This window comes from Ursus arctos, unplaced genomic scaffold, assembly GCF_023065955.2.
Source record: "Ursus arctos isolate Adak ecotype North America unplaced genomic scaffold, UrsArc2.0 scaffold_33, whole genome shotgun sequence".
In the NCBI taxonomy this organism is placed as follows: domain Eukaryota; kingdom Metazoa; phylum Chordata; class Mammalia; order Carnivora; family Ursidae; genus Ursus; species Ursus arctos.
Window position 1 is genome coordinate 28,414,244 of NW_026623019.1, and position 19,550 is coordinate 28,433,793.

A 19,550-nucleotide genomic window follows, 5' to 3' on the forward strand; every position below is an offset into this window, starting at 1 on the left:
GAACTCAACATGGAATGTGAAGTTTTAAAGATGGAGGAATAATTTGAATTCTGTGGACAAGACGAATAAATGTTTGTGGCTAGTCTCTGAGCTGTGTCGTACACCTATTTCAGTTTATGTAACAGTATTCATTACTGCTGATGAGTTCTAGTAGAAGGCAGCAGCCACACCTGCTATGGAACCTGTCCACTTTCCTTTTTTGAGTTACGGTTTACGTTCTGTTGGCTTCCCTCAGCTTGATGCTGTTGATGCTATGAAATTTTGGCCTGCCTGCTGTGTCTGCCTGGTAGTGTAGCCCTGTTTTTCTAGGATATTGGAGATCCATAAGATTTCCTATTTCCTTGTGTGTATGAATTTTTGTGTGGGTAGGTGGGCTGGATGATTCTTACATGTTTTTTGGCCTTCGTTATATCCCACTAGTGGTTTATTTTGTACTGTGTAATTATAAAGGACATCATATCCTCACTCCTCCTGTGTGCATATAGCCTACACATCTTGTGTAGGATCTTTTTCCAACCTCATAATGCGTGCTCACATTATGCACCTTATGCAGCATTGCAAACCATTGTTATTTTTCTTCTGCTTGGACAGCAGGTTTTGGAATTGAAAAAGGCTACTTTCATGTCATAAGTACCACATTAGTTTTAAAAAGCAGACTAACTTTTGAGGGAATAATTTAGTGTTGCATAGTTTTAGTCAAAATATTGCTTAGTCTGTTGTCATTTGAGGCTACATGATTTGGTCAGCACAAAGAAGAATAAATGCAGCCCTCATTTTTCAAAACCTGAAATATAAAATTTCTCTCAACTTCGGACATGTTGCTGTCTGCAAGTGTGATCTGGTAGATTGAGCATGAGGACAATAAGTCAGTTGATTCCCTGAATAAGTTTTCTATTCCCAATCCCCTGCTGATACTGTCAGGGGAAATAATGGCATACCTTTAGCATTAATTGGAGAATAGGTACTTCTTTGACACTGGGTTGTTACCACTCAGCAGCATCACTGCCAAGGAAAAGAGCCTGTACTAAGAGCTCACCCTGTTGAATGAAGGCTGTATCATACACCAGGCACTGAATCAGCACTCCTTGTGGCAAGGAGGTTCCAGCAGATAAAGTATTTGCATCTCCTCAGTCTCTGACACCTTGATGCAACTTCAGCTTAGTGCACAATGTTCAAAGGTAAATGGTAGGGGGAAAAAAATCTCTTACTGCATGCCTGATTTTTTGGAAAACTATATATGAAAAGGAAATTATCAAACCTGGAGTACTGTTAAAAAATTAATTCCAGGGGCGCCTGGGTAGCGCAGTCGTTAAGCGTCTGCCTTCGGCTAAGGGCGTGATCCCGGCATTCCGGGATCGAGTCCCACATTGGGCTCCAACGCTGGGAGCCTGCTTCTTCCTCTCCTACTCCCCCTGCTGTGTTCCCTCTCTCGCTGCCTGTCTCTCTGTCACATAAATAAATAATCTTTTAAAAAAATTAACTTCAGTTTAGAATAGTTTAAAATTTAAATAAAAATTACCGATACTATATGCTCCTCACTCAGTTTCTCTTACTAACATCTTACTCTGCTATATTTGCCTTAACTAAGTAATGACACTGATACATTATTAAATAAACATCATTTTTCAGATTGCACTGGTTTTTCTTTCTTTTTTTTTAAAAAAAGATCTTATTTATTTAAGAGAGAGTGAGTGGTAGGGAGAGGGAGAGAGAATTTGAGGCAGGCTCCACACACAGTGCAGATCCTGACATGGGGCTCAGTCCCACAGCTGCGAGATCATGACCTGAGCCAAAATCAAGAGTTGGATGCTCAACCAACTGAGCCACCCAGTCACCCCTTTCCCTAATATTTTTATTTTTTTATTATTTTTTAATGATTTTTTATTATATTATGTTAGTCACCATACACTACATCCCCGGTTTCCGATGTAAAGTTCGATGATTCATTAGTTGCGTATAACACCCAGTGTACCATGCAATACGTGCCCTCCTTACTACCCATCACCAGTCTATCCCATTCCCCCACCCCCCTCCCCTCTGAGGCCCTCAGTTTGTTTCTCATAGTCCATAGTCTCTCATGCTTCATTCCCCCTTCTCATTACCCCCCCTTTCTTTATCCCTTTCTTCCCCTACCGATCTTCCTAGTTCTTATGTTCCATAGATGAGAGAAACCATATGATAATTGTCTTTCTCTGCTTGACTTATTTCACTTAGCATTATCTCCTCCAGTGCCATCCATGTTGCAGCAAATGTTGAGAACTCCTTCTTTCTGATAGCTGAGTAATATTCCATTGTATATAAGGACCACAACTTCTTAATCCAGTCATCTGTTGAAGGGCATCTAGGTTCCTTCCATGATTTAGCTATTGTGGACAATGCTGTTATGAACATTGGGGTGCATATGGCCCTTCTCTTCACTACGTCTGTATCTTTGGGGTAAACACTCAGTAGTGCAATGGCTGGGTCATAGGGTAGCTCACTTTTTAACTTTTGAAGGGACCTCCACACTGTTTTCCAGAGTGGCTGTACCAGTTTGCACTCCCACCAACAATGTAGGAGGGATCCCCTTTCTCCACATCCTCTCCAATTGTTGTTTCTTGCCTTGTCTATTTTTGCCATTCTAACTGGTGTAAGGTGATATCTCAGTGTGGTTTTGATTTGAATTTCCCTGATGGCTAATGATATTGATCATTTTTTCATGTGTCTGTTAGCCATTTGTATGTCTTCATTGGAAAAGTGTCTGTTCATATCTTCTGCCGATTTTTTGATTTGTTTATTTGTTTCTTGTGTATTGAGTTTGAGAAGTTCTTTGTAGATCTTGGATACCAGTCTTTTATCTGTAGTGTCATTTGCAAATATATTCTCCCATTCCATGGGCTGCCTCTTAGTTTTTTTGACTGTTTCCTCAGCTGTGCAGAAGCTTTTTATCTTGATGAAGCCCCACAAGTTCATTTTTGCTTTTGTTTCTCTTGCCTTTGGAGATGTGTCATGAAAAAAGTTGCTGTGGCTGATGTCAAAGCGGTTACAGCTTATGTTCTCCTCTATGATTTTGATGGATTCCTGACTCACATCAAGGTCTGTCATCCATTTGGAGTTTATCTTTGTGTATGGTGTAAGATAGTGGTCAAGTTTCATTCTTTTACATGTAGCTGTCCAATTTTCCCAGCACCATTTATTGAAGAGACTGTCTTTTCCCCACCGGATGTTTTTTCCTGCTTTATCAAAGATTAGTTGCCCAAAGAGCCAAGGGTCCATTTCTGGGTTCTCTATTCTGTTTCATTGGTCTATGTGTCTGTTTTTGTGCCAGTACCATGCTGTCTTTGTGATCACAGCTTTGTAGTACAACTTGAAATCCAGCATTGTGATGCCCCCAGCTTTGTTTTTCCTTTTCAACAGTTCCTTGGCGATTCGGGGCCTTTTCTGTTTCCACGCAAATTTAAGGGCTGTTTGTTCCAGTTCTTTAAAAATGTCATTGGTATTTTGATTGGGATAGCACTGAAAGTGTAGATTGCTCTGGGTAGCATGGACATTTTAACTATGATCATTCTTCCGATCCATGAGCATGGAATGTTTTTCCATCTTTTTGTGTCTTCTTCAATGTCTTTCAAGAGTGATTTGTAGTTTCTAGAATATAGATCTTTTACGTCTCTGGTTAAGTTAATTCCATGGTAATGTATGGTTTTTGGTGCTATTGTAAATGGGATGGATTCCCTAATTTCTCTTTCTTCAGTCTCATTATTCGTGTATAGAAATGCAACTGATTTCTGAGCATTGATTTTGTATCCCACCACATTACTGAATTGCTCTATAACTTCTAGTAGTTTGGGGGTGGAGTCTTTTGGGTTTTCCATATAGAGTATCATGTCATCTCCGAGGAGAGACAGTTTGACTTCTTTGCCGATTTGGATACATATTATACCTTTTTGTTGTCTGATTGCTGTTGCAAGGACTTCTAGAACTATGTTGAATAATAGTGGTGAGAGTGGGCATCCTTGTCGTGTTCCTGATCTTAAGGGAAAGGCTTCCAGCTTTTCCCCATTGAGAATGATATTTGCTGTAGGCTTTTCATAGATGGTTTTTATGAGATTGAGGAATGTACCCTCTATCCCTACACTCTGAAGTGTTTTAATCAGAAAAGGATGCTGTATTTTGTCAAATGCTTTTTCTGCATCTATTGAGAGGATCATATGATTTTTGGCTTTTTTCTTGCTGATAAAATCTATGACACTGATCGATTTGCGAATGTTGAACCACCCTTGCATCCCAGGGATGAATCCCACTTGGTCATGATGGATAATCCTTTTAATGTACTGTTGGATCCTATTAGCTAGGATCTTGTTGAGAATTTTGGCATCCATATTCATCAGTGAAATTGGTCTGTAATTCTCCTTTTTTTTTTTTTTAAGATTTTATTTATTTGACAGAGATAGAGACAGCCAGCGAGAGAGGGAACACAAGCAGGGGGAGTGGGAGAGGAAGAAGCAGGCTCATAGTGGAGGAGCCTGATGTGGGGCTCAATCCCAGAACGCTGGGATCACGCCCTGAGCCGAAGGCAGAAGCTCAACTGCTGTGCCACCCAGGCGACCCTGTAATTCTCCTTTTTAATGGGGTCTTTGCCTGGTTTGGAGATCAAGATAATATTGGCCTCATAGAATGAGTGTGGTAGTTTTCCTTCCGTTTCTGTTTTTTGAAATAGCTTTTGGAGAATAGGTCTTATTTCTTCCTTGAATGTCTGGTAGAATTCCACGGGGAATCCATCAGGCCCTGGCATTTTGTTTTTTGGAAAGTTTTTAATCACTGCTTCAATCTCTTCATAATTAATTGGCCTATTTCAAAAATCAATTTCTTTCTGTTTCGGTCTTGGTAGTTTATAGGTTTCCAGGAAGGCCTCCATCTCTCCCAAGGTAATATTGGCCTCATAGAATGAGTTTGGTAGCTTTCCTTCTGTTTCTATTTTTTGAAATAGCTTTAGGAGAATAGGTATTATTTCTTCTTTGAATGTTTGGTAGAATTCCCCAGGAAAACCGTCCGGGCCTGGAGTTTTGTTATTTGGAAGGTTGTTTATCACTGGCTCAATCTATTCATAATTAATTGGCCTGTTTAAAAAGTCAATTTCTTCCTGTTTCAGTCTTGGTAGTATATAGGTTTCTAGGAAGGCCTCCATCTCTTCCAGGTTGCTTAATTTATTGGCATAAAGCTGTTGATAAAAGTTTCTAAAATCCTTCCAATTTCATTGGTGTTGGTTGTGACCTCTCCCTTTTCATTCATAATTTTATTAATTTGGGTCCTTTCTCTATTCTTTTGGATAAGTCTTTCCAGTGGCTTTTCTATTTTACTTATTCTTTCAAAGAACCAGCTTCTAGTTCTGTTGATCTGTTCTACTGTGCTCCTGGTTTCTAATTCATTGATCTCTGCTCTAATCTTGATCAACTGCTTTCTCATGCATGGATTAGGCCTGTTCTTCTGTGCTGTTCCAGCTTCTTGAGGTGAGAATATAAAACTGCATTTTAGATTTTTCTATTCTTTTGAGTGAAGCTTTGATGGCTATGTATTTCCCCCTTAGGACTGCCTTTGCAGTATCCCATAGGTTTTGGACCATTGTGTTTTCATTCTCGTCGGTCTCCATAAATTGTTTAATTTGATTTTTGATTTACTGGTTTATTGAATCATTCTTTAGCAGGATGGTTCTTAATCTCCAAGTGTTTGAGTTTTTTCCATGTTTTTCCTTGTGATTGAGTTCCAATTTTAAAGCATTATGGTTTGAGAATATGCAGGGAATAATTTCACTCTTTTGTTATAGGTTGAGACCTGTTTTGTGACCAGAGCATGGTCTATTCTTGAGAACGTTCCATGGGCATTAGAATAGAATGAGTATTCTTTGGTTCTGGGGTGTAGTGTTCTATATATATCTATGAGGTCCAACTCGTCTAGTATGGCATTCAAAGCTCTTGTTTCCTTGGTGATTTTTTGCTGAGGTATCTATCTATTGGTGAAAGTGGAGTGTTGAGGTCCCCTACTATTAACGTATTTTTATCTATATGTCTCTTTATTCTGGTTAAGAGTGGGCTTGTGTATCTTCTGCTCCCCTGTTGGGGGCATAGATATTTCTAATTGTCATATACACTTGTTGGATACATTCTTTAAGAATGATATAGTGCCCTTCTGTATCTCTAAGTATAGTCTTTAGTTTAAAATCTAATCTGTCTGATATGAGAATTGCTACCCCAGCTTTCTTTTGAGGTCCATTGGCATGAAAGATGGCATTCCATCCCTTTACTTTCAGTCTGGATGTATCTTTAGGTTCAAAATGAGTCTTTCGTAGACAGCAAATGGATGGGTCATGTCTTTTTATCCAATCTGCAACCCCGTGGTGTTTTATGCGAGCATTTATGCCATTTACATTGAGACTGATTATTGAGAGATATGATTTTAATGATGTCATGTTTCCTGTAAAGTCTTTATTTCTATAGATTGTAGCTTTCTGTTTTGTATCACTCTTGGGACATTTTTACTTTTATAGAACCCCCTTTAATATCTCCTGTAGGGCTGGTTTCGTGGTTACAAAATTGGTCAGTGACTGGTGAATCTGGAAGGTCTTTATCTCTCCATCAATTCTGAATGACAGCCTTGCTGGATAAAGGATCCTTGGCTGCATGTCTTTCTCTGAAAGAGCTTTAAAAATGCCCCTCCCAACCCTTTCTCTCATTCTAGGTCTGTGTAGACAGGTCTGACATAATTCTGATACCTTTGCCTTGGTACGTGAGAAATTTCTTTGCCCTGGCTGCTTTCAGTTCTGTATCCTTGGATCCAATATTTGCGAATTACAGTATGACGTGACTTGGCATAGGTTTGTCATGGTTGAGCTTGGGAGGGGGTCCTCTCTGCGTCTTGGACATGAAAGCTTGTTTCCTTTGCTAGATTAGGGAAGTTTTCAGCTACAATTTGTTCAAATATCTCTTCTAGACCTCTGTTTTTCTCCACCCCCTCGGGGATGCTGATGATTCTGACCTTGGATCGTTTCATTGAGTCAGTAATCTCCCGTAACCTACATTCGTGGGCATGGATTTTTTTTAAGTCCAGCTTCTATTTTCACTTTTTCTTCTACCACCCATCCTCCAATTCACCAATATGTTCTTCTGCCTCATTCACCCTAGCCGTCTGAGCCTCTAGTTTTGACTGCATTTGATTCATTGAATTTTTAATTTCTCTCTGATTCACTGTCGTTTCCGCCCTTAGAGATTCTATATTCTCGTTAATATTTTCGTTTATATTTTTTTCAAGTCTATACATCATCTTGACCATTGTTACTCTGAACTCCATTTCTGGTAATTTGGTTATATCCATATCCGTTAGTTCTGTGGCAGAGGCCACAGACTCATTGTCTTTTCTTTGCTGGGGGGGATTTCTCCTTCTCATCAGTCTGATGAGGAGAGGTTATGGGGTTGTCCAGAGCCCAAATTATTGACCAGGACCCAGGCAGTGTGCACTTGTTTTATAGGGATCTTAGGGATGTGGGCTTCTTGATTTTTTAGCCTGCCATCTGGGGGAGGGGCCTGCCGCGCTGATACTCAGGCAACCCTGTTTGGGTAGAGTCTCCCTGTCCCCTGCAAGGGGGGATGGGGATGGGCCCACTGTGAGTTGGTATTTCCAGGCTTTTGTTCTCTGGCGGCTTGCTGTGCCTCTTCTGAGAGTCAGAGCAGCAGTGGCCAAATCTCAGCCTCTGTCTCAGAACAGAGGGATCACAGTCCGCTCTCCACTGAGCTTTTCTGGCCACTTTAACTCTGTTTCTGTTGGTGATGCCAAACCCTACAGCGTCCCGGGATGTGCGCCCCACACCCAGCGTCCTAGCCCTCACTTCCAGGGCTGGCATGTCTCTGTCCCTTGTGTTTCTAACACCGCCAGCCACCTGCCGCCCCTGCGTGCTCCAGGACTCCGTTTCAGTGTGATTCGTGTGCACTCCGGAGCTCTGGTTTTCAGACGGGTCACACGTGTTCCCCGGCTCATGGTTTCAGTCTGCTCTCTCACAGATGCCAGTCCGCAAGTCAGCCTTCTCCCTAGTGCAGGTGGTTAGTGCTTCCCAGTGGCTGAATGCAGCGGCTCACTCCCCCTCCATTTATCTTCCAATATCTGTGTGCGGATTCATGGCTCCCTGCTTTGTATCTCAATACTCAGTGCTGGAAATGTTCATTTGTAGAGATCCAGATGTATCTTCCTGCATGTCAGGCTGATTCTGTGGGTGTTCAGGATGGTCCGGTACCTATCCAGCTCGACTCAGGGGACCAGCTGAAAAAGGGGACCCCTACTCCTCTGCCATCTTAACTCCCATCTTCCCAGGTTTTTCTATTTTTTTGAGTGAGGCTTGGATAACGATTTATTTCCCCCTTACGACCGCCTCTGCAGTATCCCATAGTTTTTGGTCTGACGTGTTTTCATTTTCTTTTGTTTCCATAAATTGCTTAAGCTCTTCTTTGATTTTCTGGTTTACCCAAACATTCTTAAGTCAGATGGTCTTTAGCTTCCAAGTGTTTGAGTTTCTTCCAATTTTTTTCTTGTGATTGAGTTCCAGTTTCAAAGCATAATGGTCTGAGAATATGCAAGGAATAATCTCAATCTTTTGGTTTTGGTTGAGACCTGATTTATGACCCAGTATGTTATCTATTCTGGAGAAAGTTCTGTGTGACTTCCAATAGAATAAATTTCTGTTGTTTTAGGGTGAAATGTTCTGTATAATGTATGTATGAGGTCCATCTAGTCCAGTGTGTCATTCAAAGCTCTAGTTTCTTTGTTGATTTTCTGATTAGATTATCTGTCTATTGCTGAGAGTGGAGTGTTGAGGTTCCCTACTATTAAAGTATTATTAGTAGTAAGTTTATTTATTTTGGTTAACAGTTGGCTTATATAGTTGGCTGCTCCCGTTGGAGGTGTAGATATTTATAATTGTTAGATCCTGTTGTTGGATACACCCTTTAAGAGTGATAAAGTATCCTTCTGTATCTCTAACTACTGTCTTTTTTTTTTTTACTCTCTACTTCTTGGTTTTATTTTACTCTAAATAATAGCACTGTTCTCAAAAGCCGATCCTCAGCAAGTAGAACAAAGGCAGCCTCAGTCATTAACCCCTAACTTTTTTTTTCTTTAAAGATTTTATTTATTTATTTTTTTGGGGGGAGCATGCACAAGCAGGGGGAAGGGCAGGGGGAGAAGGAGAGGGAGAGAATCCCAAGTAGGCTCCCCACTGAGCATGGAGCCTGATGTGAGGCTTGATCTCACAACCCTGAGATCATGACCTGAGCCAAAACCAAGAGTCAGATGCTTAACTGACCGAGCACCTGGGTGCCCCAACCCCAAACTTCTGAAGGCACAGAGGCCTGGGCTGAAAGCCACCAGGCTCACACAGGTCAAAGACTAGCCTTTCGTGCCTCCAGTGACACTTTGGCCCTTCTGAGACTCACCTTACAGATGAGGAAACGCTCAGAGAGGTGAAGCAACCTGCGTGGGGTCACACAGGAATCCCATGCGTGGGGCACCCCAGAACCTCTACCTGCCCCACCCAGCTTCCTTCAGAAACCCCCCCCTGACACCCAGCAGAAGCCCCTATCAACGGGGACCCATTAACAGACAGCCCTCCAACTGCAGCAAAGGGGGCAGAGGTCCCAGAAACATCCCTTTCCTCAACCCTTGCCCCAAGGCCCTGTGGGTACCCAGGACCAGAAGCAACCCCTCGGGCCTTTTCGGACTAATAATTAGTTGAGATAATAATGAAGATAATGCTGACGCATGTACATTCACTAGCACGCACCGTGTATTATCCCAGTGAATGAGGCAGACGCTAGTATTATTCCCATTTTACAGATGAGGAAACTAATGGAACAAAAGGTTTAACTGCCAGGCCCAAAGTCACACAGCTGGAGAGTGGTGGTGCTGGGGTTTGAACCCAGGCAGTCTGAATGCAGATTCCCCACAATATTCCCAAGGGGTACTCAGAATATCCCATTCTGCAGAATTCCACGTTCCACCCCAGTCCGGACTCCATTAGCTCCATGCTCACAGGCACCAGCAGCAGAGCGGCCACGTCGTGCCAAGTGTCGCACAGCCCTTCCTGCTAACAGTCAAAAGCATGGATCCTACACTCACTTTACAGATGGGAAAACTGAGGCTCAGAGAGGTCAGGAGACTGGTGGAAGGTCACATGACCCACAAGGCCAGAGCTGGGATCTGACTGGAAATCTGACCCCTCAATAGCCTCCCCCTGGCCTCATGGGCTCCCGCCCCACTGGCTGCATGTACCACAGCCTGAGAAACTGTAAACCGAATCCAAACCAAAAATCAATCAAGGGGCGCCTGGGTGGGACAGCTGGTTAAGTGTCTGACTCTTGATTTCAGTTCCGGGTCGTGGGATTGAGCCCTACGTCTGAGCCTGCTTGAGACCCTCTCTCCCTCTCCCTCTGCCCTTCCCCCTGTCCTCTCTCTTTCTCAAATAAATAAATAAATCTTTTAAAAAAATTAATCAACACAATGGTGCCTCACCTTCACACCTCACATCACAGACACGAAATACCTGTTTACACAACATCTAGCTTGTGCTTCACAGCAGCTCTGCCAGAGGGGGCACATTATGCCCATTTTCCAGATGGGTAAACTAAGGCTCACCCACATGAACTGCCTGTTCAGGGTCATCAACTCTAACCAGGTCTCCTCCTGCAGAGAGAGCCCTGCTCTGATGTGTCCCACACAAATCAGGCCCCACAAGGCTCAACGCCCTCTCTGGGTGGACCCTCCACCTGGACTCCATCCTGCCCCCTCCAAAACCTGATTGTGATAGGCTGTGTCGCTGCTCGGGAAACATGTACTCCCTCCCTCTCAGCCGCCATCGGGGCAGTACATGTCTTTGTACCTGACGTTGGGCTTGGCCGTGTGACTTGCTTGGACCAACAGAAAGCAGAAGGAACACCACCCGAGTTCATAAAAGAGACTTTCTGACGCACCACGGGTTCCCATTGAACTCCCTAGCATCTGCCGTCCACCAGAGAAACGCCACTGCCCATCGGCCTGGTTATCATGATGAAGATATGTAGGGCAGATATGCACCCAACTCAAAGCCTGATGTCCAGCCTGTGCCCCAAAACCCAGCCAAGTTCAGCGGAGTCATCTGCTGACCCGGTAGCATGAAACAAATGGTTCACTATTGAAGTTGAGAACTTGGAAGGAAGTTGGGAGATACTCGTTACACAGTATTGTCACATGAAAATGGGACTAATGGGGCACCTGGGTGGCACAGCGGTTAAGCATGTGCCTTCAGCTCAGGGTGTGATCCCGGCGTTCCGGGATTGAGCCCCACATCAGGCTACTCCACTATGAGCCTGCTTCTTCCTCTCCCACTCCCCCTGCTTGTGTTCCCTCTCTCGTTGGCTGTCTCTCTCTCTGTCGAATAAATAAATAAAATCTTAAAAAAAAAAGAAAATGGGACTAATACACAGCCACCTATCTGTAGAGAGAAGCAGGCGGACGTGTGTGTACAATAGGCAAACATCTTCCAAGACAGGCCCCAGCAGGTTGTATTCAAACCCAAGGGCTGCGAAATGTGGTGCCTGCAGGAACGATCACCCTCCCTACAGTCACCCCAAATGCTACCCCGTGACCACCAGTAAGACGGAGCCATCCACCGTTCCCTCCCCCTGAAATGCACCAATCGGCTCTCTCTCTCCGTCAGCCTCAGGAGGAATGTGAAACATTCAACAGCTCAGGAGAGAAACAGGGCAGGCGAGATCCAAATCCCAAACCCCCTTTACTCCAACAGCAACACACCCTGGAATCTGCTGTCTGATTGGAAGGCAGGAAGTGCGCAAACACACAGGAAAGCGATGTCTATTACACCCCTGGGCGTCACAGCAAAAGCAAGCCACTCAACGCCCATCCACAGAGGATCCCTCGGATAACCAACAGCGCCCTCAGGCATTGGGGTATTATTCAGCTTTTTAAAGAGTATTATTCAGTCAACACATTCTGAAATGGCAAAGGACCCAAATCTATTTTTAATTTATGTGTGAAATTCTTTGTTTTATCATCGCTGTGGTTAAAAGAGTATGTCTACACGTACGGATTCATTGTTTCTTCCACCACCGTCTGCAGAGCAAACAAGTGAAGACAGATAGGGTCTCTGCCTTCCTGGAGCGTGAAGTCTAGAGGCGGAGGAAGGCAAGGGTAACAACTCCACTACAACACGTTAACAAGTACAGTAACAATCAAGGCATACTGAGCACTGACCACGAGCCAGGTCCTTCTCCATTACTCTGCACAAAAACCCTCCGAAGGAAGACCTGCGATTTACCCCTGGTCACTAACAAGGAAACTGGGGCTCAGAGAGGTTACATCAGCTGCCCAGGGTCACAGAGCAAATAAGTGGTAAAACCAAGATTCGATTCCTTCCATGTGGCTCCAGGTTGAACATAGAAATAACTTAATTAGCAGAATGTGATAAGGACTGATTGACTTAAGCCATTACAAGGAAAGACATTTTGGCAAATCCTGAAGTTCTTAGACAAGAGGAGCCATGGACACTATCAGACCATTTAACAAGAGGCATCTGGCCAATCCCTTTAGGAAAATGGGCTGTTTTATCAGAAGGTTTGCAAAAGCTTTCATACTTCCCAAACACAGTGCCTGAGAACAGTTCCACCTCGACACAGAACCAAACCCTTACAACCCACTACGAACGCCACAGAAGCTGGCAACCAATGCACTGAATTTCAGTTTTCTGGGTTCACATGCTGAGGCCTTGTCACCAACCTCCAAACCTCTTCTCGCTTTGCCTTTTCGTGGTGCTGGGGGGCTCGGTGCCCGAGGTCAGAACCTGGGTGAATAGAGCCTGGGCAGAATCACCTCAGATGCTCAGGAGGTGGAGGCCAAGGGGTCAAGGGTCAGCTCAGGCCCTCTGGCTTCTCTCTCCTACAGGCAGAAGTCCCGTGAGGTGCACTGGTGGGGCTGACAGGGGACGCCCCGGCCTGCTGGTCGGGGTCAGAGGCTGTGGCTGTGAGGAGGAGGGGCCACAAGTCAGCAAGTGAGTGGGCAGGAAGGCTCTGAGTGCTCATGGGCATGAGTCAACACCAAATACTCTGGTTGGGTGCACGTAGCAATGCTGACCTCCAGAGCTGGGCCCCCAACAGGCTGTGGCCATTTAGAATCGATTTATGATTTTCATTGAGTTTTTCTCTTCCCCCCCCTTTTTTTTTGGTTCCCAAAATACCTCAATTTACAAAAAACACACATTGGGCTTCCATCCATAGCTGACAGCAAATAAGGCCCTGCCTTGGTTGGAGAATCTTTTCTGGAACGACCCATCATTTGTCTTATCCATAAGCTCTGTGCCACCATCTTTCTACTGAGTCCAGGCAGCAGTGTGGGTGCTACTCCCCAGCCTGAGGGCCCTACCCCAGGCTGGGCTCCTGGAGCCGCTGCAGCCCCACAAGCTGAAACCTTTTGGGATGGCACACTGCCGTCCCTCAGAGCTCAGTCTCTAAGGTGAGGAGGGTCAGCCCCCTGCCCCCCAGGTGCAAGAAGCAGGGTTCTCCCGCCGCATGGAGATAAACAGTCTCAGGCTAACCAACGCAAATGGAACTCATGCATGGAACCACCGGAGCTTGCCCCGTTCGCAGGAACAGTTTGGAAACTGGCACAAAACAAGGCGATCTCTCAGAAGGCAATCAGAGATGCTTCCAGCTTGCCCATCTGCAGCTGGAGACTCAAGCTGCAGGGGAAGGGGGGCAGCCACACCAACTCCGGCCTAGGCTGGGCACTTGTGGACTGGGAGGCTGCCCTGTAGAGTGTGGCCTGGAGGAGAGATGATGCCCCGGAGGTGGTGGGGGCACAGGTGTGCAGGGAAAGGCAGCCAATGCATGAATGACCCCTCTGCATTATCTTGGATAGGGGACCCAGTCTGCTCAAAGGCACTTTTGCAAGGGTCGCGCCAGAGGCTCAAGCCCCCAAGAGAGGCTCAGGTCCCCATTATCCTGTGGATGGGGTATCAGTGAAGGAGAAGAGGACCCAGAGCCCCAGGTTCCTTCAGTGGAATCCTAACTGATAGAGATGCAGGTCCCCGCTGCCCCTGTGACCCCCGCCGCTTCTGTGCCCACTGATGTTCACTCTGGGCCTTCTGGGGCTGGACTCTGTAGGACTCAGGGTGCAGGAATCCCCCAGTGTGTTGTTCTCCTCTCCTGCCCCTTCCCTGAGCCCAGGGCTGTCTTCAAGGAGTAAGGAAATGCATTCAGGGCTCCAAGGCTGGGACTCTCACCCATGCTGCTTTTCCGGCCTGGGGCAGTTCACCTGGCTGGTGAGCCGAGTCTCATTGCTGGACAGCGGGCATGAACATGGCGCTCTGCACGGTGACCACATTGTGCAGGTGTGGCCCTGCCTCCCTATGTGCCACTGCCTTGTACCTGTACCGGGCTTGCCTGCCCAGGGCCTGCTGCTTCCACAAGTTGTAGTAGGTGGGGTCCAGAGTAGTGGTTCCCGGGGCTTAACGGCCTTGACGACAAGCACCTCCACGGGCACACTAGCCGGGCTCTCACCAGTGATGTCATGCACCATCAGGATGAGCTCATAGTGCCGCTATTTCTTCACACCTACAGGTGGAAGGAAACAGGGGTCAGCTGGCCCAGGACCACCTCCCTCTCTTGGAACCACACCGAGGGGCTGCGGGGCAGGCCGTGGGTGTCACCAGAGGGTCGCTGGAACGTTCTCCTCCTCCTTCCCTGGCCCCAGGGTAACAGCCACCATGCGCCACAGCAGACCCGTCCCACTCTGAGCTCACGGTAAAGGTGGCAGCAGGTCACTTATAAGGCCACCTTAACTAACGAAAACTTAAATAAAAATCTGAAAAGAAATAACAAAAAAAACCTTACGGACAATACATTTAGAGCAACATCTGTATTTACTGAAAAAACCCACGTAATAAGCAGACTGCCCAGTTCAGACCCACGTTGGCCAAGCGTCAACTGCAATACTGGAAATCCTAGCCAGAACAATTACACAAGAAAGATAAATCAATAAAAGGCATCCAAACTGGAAAACAAGAAGTGAAGGTCACTCTTTTCAGATGACATTATATTATATGTAGAAAACCCTAAACACAACGACAAAAAAAAACCTATTGAACAAAATTCAGTAAAGTGGCACAGTACAAAATGCATAAAAATGTGTTGCATTTTTACACACTAACAATGAAGTATCAGAGAAATAAACATAAAAAAACAATCATATTTACTACTGCCTCAAAAACCCGAAAGACTTAGGGACAAATTTAACTGAGGAGATGAAAGCCTCTCTACTGACAACTCTAAGACATTAAGGAGAGACACCAAAGACAACAGAAGTTAATGGACACTCCACGCCCATGGATTAGAAGAATTAATAGTGTTAAAATGTCTATACCACCCAAAGCCATTTACAGATTCAATGCAATTCCCATCAAAATTCCAATAATATTTTTCACAGACATAATTATAGCACAGAATCTTTAAAATGTGTATGGAACCACAAAAGACTCTGAAGAGTCAAAGCTATCTTAAGAAAGAACAAAGCTGGAGGCATCATGCTCCTTGGTTTCAGATTCTATTACAGAGCTCTACTGATTGCTGGCATACTGGCATCAAAGCAGATACACAGATCACCAGAACAGAAGACAGAGCCCAGAAGTAAACCCACACATCTATGGTCCAGTACCTTATGACCAAGGAGCCAAGAATATACAAGGGGGAAAGGAAAGTCCCTTTACTAAATGGTTCTGGGAAAACTGAACAGACCCATGCAAAACAATGAATCCGTACCACTATCTTACACTTGACACAAACATTAACTCAAAATGAATCAAAATTTGAATATAAGACCTGAAACCTACAACTCTTCGCAGGAAACATAGGGACAAAGCTGCCCAACGTAGCTCCCAGGAGTGATTTTTTTTTTTTTTTTTTTTGGATCATGTTCCAAAAGCCAAGGCAATAAAAGCAAAAGTAAATAAGTGAAGCTACAAGAAACTAAAAAGCTCCTGCCCAACCATGAAAATCACCAACTAAATAAAGAGGCAACCTACCGCCTGGGAGAAAAGACTTGCTACTCATAAATCTGATAAAAGGTGACTTTCCAATATATAGAATGAATTCCTACAACTCAATCACAACAACAAAAAACAAACAAAGTGGAAGGATTTTCCAAACGGACATTATGCAGAGAAGACACAGAGACATCAACAGTTCCGTGAAAAGATGCTCCACATCAATAATCATCAGGGAAATGCAAATCGAAACAACACTGAGGTATCGCCTCATGCTGCTTAGAAGGCTCAGTATCAAAAAGACAGAAATAACAAACGTTAGCTAAGATGTGAAGGAAAGGGATCCCTGGTGCACTGTTGGTGGGTACAGAAGTAGGTGCACACGCTGTGGAAAACAGTATGCAGCCTCCGCAAACAAAAGAAAAATTAAAAAGAGAACTATCCTACAATCCAGTAACTTCTCTTCTTAGCTTTTAACGGAACAAAATGAAAATACCTATTTGAAAACATATTTAGACCTTCATTTTCATTGCAGCAGTATATTCAGTAATTAATATAACATATGAAACATAATATTTAAATATATAATATGTACATCATCTATAATACAAATTATAATACAAAACTATATATACATAACATAACTTAGAGGAGCCAAGAGAGAACAATAACCTACAATTACACGTCCGTGGAGAAATGTATCCATAAAGAAGATTTGGTGTGCCCTTGCCACATGGGCACCCTTGCTGCCACCGCCGTCACCTTGCTGGTGTTGACGCCCCAGAACTCACCGACCCAAAACCCCATGGTCGCTGATGCACCTGATGTCCTGGCGAATGGAGGGGGATCACGCTGCCGCTGACACAGCCCTTGAGGTCATTGATGCGGCAACCATCAGAAATGCCGCGGACCTCACCACCCTTCCCACCGCTGCTCGCCGCCCTCAACTCCACTGTCCCCTCTGCCGAAATCACCATTCTCAGCCAGGACACCGCTGCCATGGCCCCCACATCCATCCATGGCACTGCCCTAACAGAACTAATAGCTCTAGCCTCTGATGTCATCCACGCTGCCTACACTGCCCACAAACGGCTGCCCCTGATATTAGTGACGCGCCACTGCCAGCAACGTCACGGACCTCACCACTGTCGCCGCGGCCACTCTTGCCACCTCAGAACTCACCGTTTGTACTCGCCACTGAAGAAATCATGGCTCCCGCTGCCGTTGCCATCGCCGTCACCTCGTGGACACAGCCATCAAATCCGCTGCCGCCCTGGATGCCTAAGCTGCACCTGATGGTGGCGGTGTTGATGGCGGTGCTGCAGGCAGCGCCAGACACGGTGGAGGTGGCAGGGGTGTCCAATGAAGTGGCACCACTCCTGGAGGTGCCTGTGGCTGCGCCCTTCCTGAAGGTGTCGCCCTTCCTGAAGGAGGCACTGGAGGTGGCAGTGCAATCCAAGGTAGTAGCTCCCCTGCTAGAGGTGCGGGGGGGGGGGGGGGGGGGGGGGGGGGGGGCACTTGCTGGAGGGGGTGCCCCGCACTTGCTGGAGGGGGTGCCCCGCACTTGCTGGGGGCGGAGCCCCGCACGCTGGGGGCGGAGCCCCGCACGCTGGGGGCGGAGCCCCGCACGCTGGGGGCGGAGCCCCGCACGCTGGGGGCGGAGCCCCGCACGCTGGGGGCGGAGCCCCGCACGCTGGGGGCGGAGCCCCGCACGCTGGACGCTTCTCCTCACTTCAGTGCTGCGCAGACTCCGGCTTGGACGTGTTGGCACAGCTGGACTCTTCAGCGGCATTGATGGAGTCAGCGGCAGTGGCGCGCTGGAGGTATCCTCGGATTTGATGGAGTCAGCTGCGTCCCTGGAGGCAGCACAGGCGGCGGTACTGTAGGGGCGTGGACGGAAGAGGTCTCGGTGTTGGAGGCAGCCCCAGCTTCCGTGGCACTGGAGGCGGCGCCTCCCTCTGACGTCAGTGGTGCGCTGCCTCAGGCATTGAGGTGGCATCGCGGGAGGCGGCATCAACAGATTCGGCCTCGGCGCTGGAGGTGGATGCGGCGGCTGTGTGGGCAGCGGCAACGAGGGCTACGGTGAGTTCCCAAGTGGCATGGGCTGCGACGCAAGGGGCTGTGAGGGTGGTGATGCAAGGGGCGGTGAGGGTGGTGACGGCAGCGGCGGGGAGTTCCGTGGTCGTGCTGTGGCGCGAGTGTTGATTTCCGTGGTGTTGACGGTGGTGGCGCGTCAGTGAGGTCAGGGGCCCTGGTGGCAGCGGCACCTGCATTGTAGGTGTGCAGTGACGTTAAGGGCAGTGGAGTCGTGGGTTCCCTGGCGGGGAAGAGGATGGCATGGTTGGTTAGGGCTCTGAGTTCCAGGCGGCCGTGAGGGTGAGGATTGTGAGTTGTCACCGTGTGGCGAGGGCAGCAGCAGTCTGGTCCTAGGCAGAGATGGAAGAGGGCGTGGGCGGTATGTTCAGTGGTGGCCACAGCAGGAAAGGCTGTTGCTTGGGTGGTGGGGAGATGGGTTGGGTTGGAAGGGGCTCTTTATGGATTTATTTCTCCACGGACATGGTCTTGTAGGTTATTCTTCGCTCTTGGCTCCTCTAAGTTATGTTAGGTATATACAGTCTTGTATTATAATTTGTTTTATAGATGTTTTATATATTGTATGTTTCAATATGATGCTTTATATGTTAAATTAATTACATATGATTAATGTTGCAGTGAAGATGCAGGTCTAAATATGTTTTCAAATAGGTATTTTCATTTTGTTCCGTTAAAAGCTAAGAAGAGAAGTTACTGGATTGTAGGATAGTTCTCTTTTTAATTTTTCTTTTGTTTGCGGAGGCTGCATACTGTTTTCCATAGCGTGTGCACCTACTTATGTACCCACCAACAGTGCACCAGGGATCCCTTTCCTTCACATCTTAGCTAACGTTTGTTATTTCTGTCTTTTTGATACTGAGCCTTCTAAGCAGCGTGAGGCGATACCTCAGTGTTGTTTCGATTTGCATTTCCCTGATGATTATTGATGTGGAGCATCTTTTCACGGAACTGTTGATGTCTCTGTGTCTTCTCTGCATAATGTCTGTTTGGAAAATCCTTCCACTTTGTTTGTTTTTTGTTGTTGTGATTGAGTTGTAGGAATTCATTCTATATATTGGAAAGTCACCTTTTATCAGATTTATGAGTAGCAAGTCTTTTCTCCCAGGCAGTAGGTTGCCTCTTTATTTAGTTGGTGATTTTCATGGTTGGGCAGGAGCTTTTTAGTTTCTTGTAGCTTCACTTATTTACTTTTGCTTTTATTGCCTTGGCTTTTGGAACATGATCCAAAAAAAAAAAAAAAAAAATCACTCCTGGGAGCTACGTTGGGCAGCTTTGTCCCTATGTTTCCTGCGAAGAGTTGTAGGTTTCAGGTCTTATATTCAAATTTTGAATTCATTTTGAGTTAATGTTTGTGTCAAGTGTAAGATAGTGGTACAGATTCATTGTTTTGCATGGGTCTGTTCAGTTTTTC

The 19,550-nt window shown here is 45.9% G+C and overlaps 1 protein-coding gene across 1 annotated transcript in view; it reads left to right on the forward strand.

The window, feature by feature from the left end:
• Nucleotides 1-17,733: 17,733 nt before the first annotated feature.
• The window catches only part of LOC113249954 (uncharacterized), an 89,280-nt gene continuing 87,463 nt past the window's right edge, over nt 17,734-19,550 (forward strand). The window contains exon 1 of the mRNA XM_057305558.1: nt 17,734-18,127. The gene's annotated coding sequence lies outside the window, so the exon portion shown is untranslated. The remainder of the gene's footprint in view (nt 18,128-19,550) is intronic.